This window comes from Phasianus colchicus, chromosome 1 (genome assembly GCF_987193195.1).
Source record: "Phasianus colchicus chromosome 1, bPhaCol1.hap1.1, whole genome shotgun sequence".
NCBI lineage: Eukaryota > Metazoa > Chordata > Aves > Galliformes > Phasianidae > Phasianus > Phasianus colchicus.
This window is the reverse complement of record NC_143436.1, coordinates 92,675,386-92,686,580: the sequence shown is the minus strand read 5'-3', so window position 1 is coordinate 92,686,580 and position 11,195 is coordinate 92,675,386. Positions and strand designations below refer to the sequence as shown.

Below are 11,195 nucleotides of genomic sequence, written 5' to 3'. Positions count from 1 at the left end.
TTCTCAATATGCACTGAGCAGTTTAGAATCAAAAATTATAAAAAGCTGTTTAAGAAGCATGTATTCATCAACTATTATGTAATAAAAAGAGGTTACAGTGAGTATAACTAAGAAATAGAAGATGATAATTACTTTGTATCAGTATCATTAAGTGGCCACTTTTTTATATACCATCCAGTCTTTAGCATTTTTCAGTGACACATTTAAAAGTGTTACTTTTTTCACTTCAAATTCCTATACATACATAATTTCCTATAAATTCCTATACATTCCTATAAATACTTTATATTCTTGTCTGAAGGTAGACTAACAAAAAGAATGCATCATCCTAAACAATTCATGTTAGATTTCTAAATTATTGGTAACTAACTTCAACTGAAGTGCCAAAAAAAGCAAACATCATGCCTAATTCTGAATGCAGTTGTGATGTTTTTGCTTTCCAAGATCCTCGCTTTGGAAGTAGAGTGATGAAATGCGGTGAGTAGGCTGAGATGGTGACATCACCTGCACCACTGTAACATGTAAATAATTCCTTTGGATATGTGGCCTTTCTTTCTTTTAGTCACTTGTGAAAAAAATGAGATTTCTTCCTATGTTAATTTAGTTTTGATAGACACAAGAATTGATTTTCTTTTGAAATCACAGCCCTTCATATACTGTAAGGTTTGGAGGAGAATTTGCACTTCACTTGATCGTATATGTATAAATTAACTTAGTATAATCTAGTTCTGTGTACAGTATCTTCCTAGAAATGTTTAGACTTGTTAATGATGTGTACCACTGATTGGTATATTAATCTTTAAATTGTATCTTTTATAACTTATCCAAATTTTTTCTTTCTCTTTTTCTATAGTTAAAGTATATAAAGTATTTTCTATCCACACCCTTAGAAGGTTCTCTGTGGCCACAAGAAAAAGTGTTGATTCATTATTGTGCTTGACTTTTATATTAATGTGTCAGAGACCTGAGCATAAACTAATGCAACGTCTTATATGGAATGTAACTCAGGAAAAAAAATCCCATCATGGTAAATAGCTCAGAAAATATTTGATTGTACTCTTTTGAACAGTGAAACAAAAATTTATCTTTTGTCAATATAATTGATGCGTGTGGTGTTTTATGCAATCAGAACTCTTGTCCAGAAGACTGGCAGAAAATAAACAGGGAACACTACGAGGCTCAGTGAATACCCTTTTTGTTAACATATGATACAAATGTGAACTTCTAGGCAAACTTAGTTACTGCAGAGTGGCATGACATATTTGTATTTGATTTCTTCTTCAGCCATGGAAAACAAGAATGCTAAGTAATAGTACTCCTTATTTCTGATGAAGTTTTCAGCTCAGTAGGTTGTTTTTCTTTTTTTTCTTTCCTTCTCTCTCTCTCTTCTATTTTATTTTTTTATTTTTTATTTTTTATTTTTTTTTCCTCCTGCACTTGTGGCACTAGGATTATATGCAAGACAGATGCTCAGCCCCAAGCCACCCTCCTCCTGTCGCTTTCCTGGCTCTGGTTTGATTGAATATGAGCACAGCAATGTTTTTTTCTCCTTGAGACAGTCTGACAAATGTTCTTTGTGTGAATGGTGCACTTGGTTGCTGTAGTAAACAGTCTTCTTTTTATCCAGATGTCAGGAGAAAGGATGGCTTCTTCACAGTGCACCTGAACTATACTGTATCACATTCCTCCAGGGAGTCAGAGGCTACAGATTCCATGTGACACTTCTTTTAGCAAATTCACAGGTGATTTTAATCAAGCCACATGCTTCCTTTCTGTGGAAAGTCAGTAGATAGCTTCTTTTATTCAATCTACTCTGTGGCATTCACTTTGTGGAGTTCTCAGGAAATTGTACCACCAAAAGGGAACCATTTCTCAGCCACACAGCTGTGCAGCAGGAGAGAGAGAAATGCAAGACCTCAAGCTCTTAAATAAGGCAGGAATGAAGAACTTAGAGTAAGGAAGCAAAACGTCTTAGGTCCTGGGAGGAATCATGACCTGTCATGATGGATTCCCGCTCTTATCATAATGGAAGTATGTTTCTTTGAATTCCCAGCTAGGGATTCATATTGAAGCTCTCACTGGTGAGAGCAAAGACAGTTTTCAGTAGTTTTTCAAACTGTGTGGATGTATTAACAGTTCTTCTCCAAAACTTTTACAAGCAATACCAATAATTCAGGAATAAATATATGTATGACCGTTACCTTTGCAGTATATGAGTGTATGGCATAAGCTTGACATCCATCTCTTCACCTCTTTCTAGCAGACTTTCCAGATATCTGTGTGTCTCAATTTTTTATACAGAACTTTAATAGGATGTCTTATTCTGCAGTGAGAATAAGATTCAGTAGCAGAAAATGAGCCACGCTGTTTTGGAGCCAGAAACCTGATAGCAATAGTGTTGAAACTCCCTAGTTGGAGTTCTGTCCTGAACTTTGCTGAGTAAAGAATATAGTTTATCTGTCTCCAGCTTCCAAAGCTGAAGTTAAAAATCTGCAGGGAATTGTTTTTCTATTTTTTTCCTTCAAAACCAAAAGGTGGTGTTCCTTTACTCATATTACTGTTTGCAAGGAATGGGACGTGATTCAGGGTGTTACTGTTACGTCATGATACATAGCCAAGAAATACATTGTTGAAAACAAAAATCTAGCAGTCCACCCAAGTGAGGTGACAACTTCAGTATTACAAAATAAGGAGTTCTGTAAGGACTTTGACAGTTTTCATTAGCAACATTTTCTGAAGGAAATGCCGACTTTGCCAGTTCTGGCAAGAAGTCAAGAAAACAATACAAGGAGTGCAATTACCTTAGGCAGTGAGCCAAGTAATTTCATACTTGCATTTTCATGCAAAACACATTAAGGCTTGACATAAATAAAAGTATCAGTATACCTTTTATTTTAAATGTCATGTTCTTGACTTAAAACTCTTAAAACTAACTGGGAGAATCACATGTGGAAGGTTCTGGAACTAAGCAGCCTTACTGTAAAAGTATATTAAATATATATATATATTTAAGTTTAAAATGCAACTTAGATTCTGTAAAATGATCTTAGACAATTTTCTGCCTCATTGTGACTTCATACAGAAATAAAACAAAAAGCTAAAACCAGCAGTTTCATGACATGGAAAGGGGTAGCATGTAGGAAGAATCTAATGATAATTTCAGGTTGCCTTCAGAGGCTGCCATTATTTTCTGCTGTAATTAGTCTGAGATTAAAAGACATCTACCAATATATTCATGCTACAAACTATTATAAATTGAATAGTTACATGATATAATTCCCCATCCTCTCAAATATAATTTTTGTGCAACATACAATTCCACACTTTTTAAGTTATGATCAGTCATTTTGTGCAGTCTGGAGTATCACTATGTGTGATTCTATGATGAATATCTTTTGTCTTATCATGAATGTCTGAACTGAGTGAGGGGAGTAAGTGTATATTGTTAATGGTTTTACAGTAGTTGTTTTTTTTTTTTTTTTAAGTGTTCCTAATTTCATTAACTCATATTGTTTGATATTATCGAACCAAAACAAATCCACCATTACTATATTCATGAGAGATGCAAAAGGAAATATTAGTTCTGTAGGTGTAGCAACAAAATTATTTAATCTACCTTCTGAAAAAAACAAAAGTACAGATCAAAGGAACAAAATTTATATCAAGGATGGAAACAGTGATGATCCTGTCAAAGATTCAGATTCATTTAACCCCTTCATTGATTACCTTAGTGTCACATTAAAAAAAAAAACAATGCCACCCCCCAAAAACCCACCTGAAACAAAACTAACAAAATAGCCACTCGTATTAAAAACATCTGAAAAATGCCCACACAAAATCAGCCAGAGGTAAAAAAAAAACAACAAAAACGATCATACCTGGAAAATAAATAACGAGAAAAAAAAGCACACCTGAATTTAAAGTTTATGTCTGGATGTGATATTGAAATACAAATCTGCTGGGTGAACATTTGCATACTGCCTTCTGCTAGAGATACATGAATACGTAGTACAAAACATTAGAATGGATGTACTCTATTTTCTTGTTGTTAATACCATACATATATATGCTGGGGCTCTCTTTGTCCCCACTCTTACAGGATGAATACAATGTGCGTAATTCTGTCACCAGTCTGTAACTGGAATCTCAGTAGGGCTGTCAGGTGTTGTCTTATGAAATAGAGGATCAAACTATGAAATCTGTATCTTTACAGGAAAATGCAATATACTTAATCTAGAGACAAAGAAAACTTTCTTGTTTTCAGTTGCCCATAATTGGTTTTGACAGAACAAGATAGTCTCAAGCCTGGATTGTGCATTATGGTGAGCTTCTTGGTAATATTAAAATTTAAACTTACCTTCACTGCTTCTCTGTATTAGCAGACAGAATGTCTTCTGTCAAATACACCTGTAGCCTAGGACAACTCTTCAGGTAAAGTTCAAACAATGTTCTGAACTTCTTGCACCTGTATGTAGCTTTTTTGTATTTATTTTTTGCAGCATGATGTACAAAGAAATTGGCTGACAGTGTCCCAGTGACTTGCGCTGTTATATTCAACCTGATTTTTGTAATGCATGTAGAACTGGAAACGTTTTTTAATAAACTTCCTTGATATTTCCGATGTCTGCATATACAGACAATCCTAATATTTGGTTTGGGTCTGTCCTTCAGGTTCTCTCTTTTCCCTGCAGTATTGCCAGAGCATAATCAGCAGATACTCATTGGGATAGATGAAGGGGCCTCTTAGACAAGTATTTTCTTCATAATCCCTCGGTTGTATCTAATTACATCTTCAGCAATTAGCCCATGGCTGTGGTTCTGTATTACTGTCCCATGACTATATACCATGAAGATGGGGTTGGATTGGGCAAGAGAGACTGCTCGTGCCATGTTGTTCAGCTGCACTATGAGATGTTGAAGTCATGGACTGTATGGGACCTCATTAGTGGAAAAAGCACAGTGGACACATGGTACACCTTCCCATTTTTTTCATCTTCTTTGTCGCCTTCCTCTGATTTAAAAAGTGGCTCTGGTATCTCAGCATCTACAGCAGAGAATACATATGGTTTACTTATCATGTTTATATGTAAGTGTCAAATAAATCTCCTTTTGAAGGAAGAACTACAAATTGTGTTAAATACTGGTTAAGGCTCTCAGAGGAGCATTTGATTACAAATACTAGGATCAGCATATCATTACAGCTTTCTGTATTTACAGATGTCACAGCAAATCTGCCCATTTGGTCAGAATACTCATCGTAACAGTAAGGTCTTCAAAAGAGATGTAAAAAGATGCAACAAACTTTTCATTGTGCATTTATGACAATACTATTTTTAAGTAGCTATTTTTTAGCTAATGGCTTGCTTCCTACTTTTACATCTGAATGCTCTTTTATTGTTTTCCTGCTGTGAAATCTTATACTGTCAGTTTTATCTAATTTTATTTTTAATGTTGAGTTTAATTTTTATTTTTAAGTTTTATCTTTTAAGCTGGTAGAGGTTTTTCTTATTTCTATCTGTGGAAATGCATATCCCAACATAACTCATTAAAAGATTTCTGTAGTTATTTTATTTGAATCCCTGCTGTGGGGAAATAAGTGTTTTAATAAATTGTATTTCTGAAGATGGTCACTTTCTTGATCTTGTTGAAACTTCAGGCAAGATGAAGATGCTTAATATTTAATGCATTTGACAACTCCAGACAAGGATGGGAGGGAGATCTCTGCTCCTGTAGTCATGTGGCTCATGAAACCTCTTCAGGGCTGATCAGCAGGCTATGGTTGATTATAAAACGCTGCAGAGAGACCTGAATGAGGAGCAGTGTATTAAACTTAAAATTGTAGGTTGACTTGAAATAATCCCAAGAGAGGAGATCTGCAGGTTTGTTTGGAACTGTGCTGAGTCTGACTCTGCAGGAAAGATAACCTCTGAAGTACATCATGTTAAATGTGGGTTTGGGCTTCAGACTCTACTAGAAGCCTGACTCCCAGATACTTTTTTGGGTTTAGTTGAAGATTAGCTAAGAAATGAGTTATTCACCTGAATATGGGATAAGCACCTGTCACACATATCCATACTACACTGCCTTATGTGTTTTCTAATGTTGTTTTAATCACCAATGCATACAAGAAGGCTCTGTCCCCAGCAAGTGCAATTATTTCTCTGGAATAATAATCAAGACCATAGCAGAGCAGAGGAATAAAATGGTTATTTCAGCTATTTTACATATTTATTGTCTGCCTGTTAGTATGTTTGTTTGTTTGTTGTTGGTTTAAAATGTAATTAAAAGTCCTCAAGGATGGAATGCCAAGCTCTGTGTGCTTGTTCCTTTACAGTACCTTTTTTGTTTTTATTTTTATTTTTTATTTTTAAGTTTCAGGCAAGGGTCTTGGATGAATATCCAATATTATTGAATCCACATATTTTGTCTGATCAAATCTCTACCTTTTTCTCCCTAATCCTGGGCATAACTGATTTTTGTCTCTGGAAGCTGCCAGTACTGTGCCTTGCTAATATTACAGACTTACAGTCCTTCTATTTCTGCTATGCTGGGGCAAAGCTTGGCACTTGAAATCACTTGTTCTTATTTAATTTTATATTTGGGAGTTTCAGTATATTTCCCTGGTGAATTGTGGTTTTTATTATTATTGTTGTTTTGTTCGTTGGTTTTTTTTTTGTACACTGTAATCAAAATACCACATTAAAGAGGTAAGATGCAGAAGTATGGCAAAAAATCTAATGAATTTATTTTGATGGATGCATGACATCTTGGTGACTATTTTGTTACTGTTTCCTCAAATGCGGTTTTTGGTGTGTGAAATGACTAGAGCTGATTGTACTTTTCTCCAGTATAGCATTCAAGTATTAAGACAAGTATAATGACTTTCTTACTTACTTTTACTTGCTAATAGGTATGCTGGGGACAGTTCATTTATGATATACTCTGCTTGCAAGGATAGATGTACTGATCTAAATTCTCTTTCGGCTGCTTGTGTGGTCTAAAGCTATATTTGGGTTGCGCTTTGAATTTGACTTCTTTGCATAATCCAGAAAAATTTGAAGCAGGTGGATTCTACTCTGGGCATCAGTGAAGATATTCATATATTGGTATCTATGCATTTTGCAAACTGGGATTTTCATTCTGGTAATAGCACCAACTTTCATATTTAACTTATTTAAAACTGTAAATGTCTTGCTAACAAAAGTATATAGTTAGTCTTTTTTTATTGTTGTTGATATTTAATTGTCCTAGACATTGATTTTGAAAACATAATTCATTGCAAGCATATAAATTTATTTTGGTTTGGTCTCTTCTTGAATAATATGAAAAGAAATAGCCCATTAGAAGTACAAAATCTCATTTCCTGCAAAATGTCAATGTGCTAGGTAATTCTTCATGATTAAATACACTAAGAACACAGAGTCGGAAATCTTTTAATCTGAGTGGAATTCATTTGTTATGTAAATTAAGTACGAAAATTGTGCAGCTGCAAGGATGGGAAGTTTCATATTCTAAATCTAACTCCTAATGTCTTTGCACTGGTTCATATTTTATTCAAAATTTCATTAATTTTTTGTTAACCTTAATAACAAGCACGTAAGAGAACTTCAGAATGTCATTGACCAAAGGTTTTTTTTCATTTTAAAAACTATATATATGTATATATATGCATAATAGGAATGCAGGAATAAAATATACTTTTACTTGTTCCTTTGAGCTGTTATTTTATTTTAGCATTCAAAGTTGGCCAAGAATTTCATCTCGCCCATATTTTTAACTTCTGATGTGCTCTGTTTTTCAAAATCTTTGATAATCTTCCCTGACTGAAGGGGGAAGAAGGTGATCTGATGACATAGCTAGGAAGGCATGTGCATTAAGTAAGAATAGTTAGATGATTATCTGTTTTCCCCTGAATTACAAGTCTTAGTTAGTGTGTGACATAGAAGGCATCTGCCTTCAGTTGGCTTAGTGCTGTTTCTGAGTGTGCAGAAGCTTGTGAATTCAGGCAGTCTCACAGAAAACTCATGATTTTAGATGAAAAAAGCCAAACCAGTTTAAACATTGGACATGAAAAAATGTAGTGATTTCTTGTCTTCCATAACTTCCTTACTCAGCATTTGTTTTGCATTTTTTTCTGTTAGGAATAGTAGATATACAGAGTTTCTCTGTAACTCAGGGAAGAGTTTCTCTGTAATCCAGCTAAAAAACTTTAGACTTAGATGCTCTTCAAAGACCGAAATCTTTGAAAAGCCCAAACTACTTCAGCCTCATGAAGATGTCTCGAATAATTGGGATATCAGTACTATAGATACAGGTGAAATGATTCTTGAAAAGTGTTCAGGAAAAAGTAGTCTTGAAGAAACAATTTTATGGTTCATCTGATCTAGTGGGAGATAATATTTTTAACCACTTCTAATTAGGAGGATGTATTTTGCGTATTATATCCCAATAGTAAGTGTTAGGGTATAAATTGTGTGCCATCATAAACAGATTTTTGATCCAAAAATGAATCATTCTTTTTGAATGCTAACAGAAATGCAGATGAGAACTATGACTAAATTACACTTGTGACAATGTGATGGACCAGAATAATAGAATGTTTTTATTGATCTGCTGTTGCAACTCAAGTCTAATTTTGAGGAAAATTTTGAATTTTGTATTTTTGAATTTTGGCCACATATCTAGCCTGTACACAGTCTGTTCATCCCTCGTATCATACTTAAGGAAAAAAAAAAAAAAGAAAAAAATGTATACATAAAACTCTATATCCTGTCTATCTAAAAGGAACTGTTCTTTCATAGTTTTCAAACTATTAAAGCACTTTAAGCTTTGTTTTCAGAGGACATATTTAACTGTCAAAGATTAGCACTTTTGCATATATGCTTAAATGCGTGCTTCCCACTCTGAAGGATAGACAGTTGAATTCCTCCTCATTCTACAGCTGCAAATCATAGAAAAAAATCACCCCCTCATTTCATAAGAGGAAGCAATTGAGGTATTCCTTCTCCAGGCAGCAGGAGAAATGCCACAGGAGGCCATCCAGCCACAGGGGCAATTCGTCTCGCTCCAGGCTTCAGAGGGCTATGGTTGTCAGGTGGCGAATCGCAACCACCTTCTGGGCTTGGGATGCTTAAAAGCTGTGCCCACCAGCAGACAACTGCAGGTCCGCAGACAGTTGAGGTAGAAGCTGGGGTGCTGGGCGTGCCTGGCCGTATGCCTGGCAATCTGTATGTCTGCCTCAGCGCAGTTTTCTGGCCGCACCATGCTGCTGGCGCAGCTGGCTTCAGCCTACTCGATGCTCAGCAAAGTTCCTGAGACATCAAGCTCCTCCTGAGTCCTCATCTCAGTGGTACTGAACATGTCTTGATGCTATTGAACATATTCCTACCTACCAGAAACAAAAGGCAGCTGCGGAAAAGAGCCTTAGCGATAAATAACAGATTGAAAAAAAGCCATGTTCAAAGCAAAACTACTCTTAGGTGTTGATTTGTGTTATAGACACAAAAAAGAAAACTCTTACACGAGGAGCTCTGGTGTTAAAAATATAGCCAATTTATTTAAGTAAGAGAATGACATACTTTGAAAGAATGAAACAGAGAAGAACACAGAAACGTATCCTGAGCCTACTCAAAGCTCAGGAATGTGTCCGGTTCATCAAGCTGCACCCCAAGAGTCATCTCGATGTTGAAGGTGTAGTTGGAGAGGGTGGTCAGCTGCATCTTGCACGAGTGGCTGGAGGGCAGCAGCTCCAGGCGGCAGTCACGCGACTGAGGCAGACACCTCCAGGCTGCTTTCACCTGGTCCTGGAGCCAGAGCGTGCTTTTCTCCACGTGCAGATAGGAGCCCGTGCAGAAGGTGTCGAGCAAGCTGGGCTCCTGTTTTTCTCTCAGCTCCTCCTGATCGTGGTGCACAAAGCAGAGCATGTCCCCCAGCAGCTGCTCCCTCGTGCAGGTGCACTCCAGCTGCACGCGCACACAGGAATTATTCGTCACTGTCTCCACGTCGTCCAGCTCCACATGGAAGGTGTGGCCAGGGGGAGGCCTCATGGGCACGAGCAGGTGGTAGACGACGTTCTTATCATAGGCAATCCATTCTTCAGAGACGCAGACCCCGATGGCCGGCTGCAGCCGGGGCGTGAAGCTGTGGCAGGTTTGTCCTCGGCAGGCGCGCAGAAGGTCATCCACCAGCTCCTCCACCAGCTGGCACTTCTTGGCCACGTGCAGTGCTGGCCACTCGGTGTGGTCGGCCCAAACTCTGCCCAGGTCCCATGCCTCGTCTGAGTCACTGTCCTCTTCCTCATCGTCATCCTCCTCCTCATTTCTGGACCTTTTCTGGCTGCTGCTGCCGCAGGCCAGCATACGTGCCACTTTCGTGAGGAAGAAGAAGGGCTTAAGGAAGACAGCAAGGATCGCAGCACAGATCCAAGTAATGCTGCTTCTTCCTGGCAAATATTTCATTTTCCCGATGCACCACAGGAAGCCGAAGAGCAGGATAAAGACGCCGGGAAAGGCCTAGATCTGCCACTGCTGCAGGGCAGAAAAGAGCAGGGCTCCCTTGGCTGCCCAGCTCTGCCACTGGTTCCCCTGCACCATGTTGTGCACTCGCTGAGCCATGTCCTCACTCAGATGCTCCATATGCAGCCAAACGTGCTCATGCCTCGTAGATTTGTATGCATCCAGCTGCAGTAGCAAATCCTATGCAAGTTTGGGGTTGTCTGGGGGTTTATTCTTACCACAGTCACAGTCCTCCAACTCATGTGTCTGGGTTTCCCAGAGCTCATCATCAGTGTTGAAGTTAGTGTGAGGAAGGCATTAAACGTCTCTACAGCCATTTCTGCTCCACATGGTGGAGCAGGCTGTCCCCCTGCAGCCCATGGGCACTGCGCAGGGCAGATCTCCATGCTCAGCCATGAAGGAGCCCACAGTGCAGCAATGGATGAGGCCTGGAGGAGGCCAGAGCGCATGGAGCAGCCCTAGGCTGGAACTGCAGCCTGTGGAGAGCAGCCTGCAGTGGGGCCGGAGGCCTGGGAGAGCTGCCACCCATTTGGAAGCCGTGTGTAGGAGTGCCTGACTGGTATACCCATGGTTGGGGCATGTGCTGGGAGAGCTGCAGCCTGTGGGAAACTCATGCAGGATCACTTCCAGCTTCAGCAGCATCCTTCATGGGGGAAGACAGAGACCATGGAGGAGCAGCAG

At 38.4% G+C, this 11,195-nt stretch overlaps 1 pseudogene; it reads right to left on the bottom strand.

The window, feature by feature from the left end:
* Positions 1–9,550: 9,550 nt before the first annotated feature.
* Positions 9,551–10,963, bottom strand: LOC149919856 (uncharacterized; annotated as a pseudogene).
* Positions 10,964–11,195: the final 232 nt, after the last annotated feature.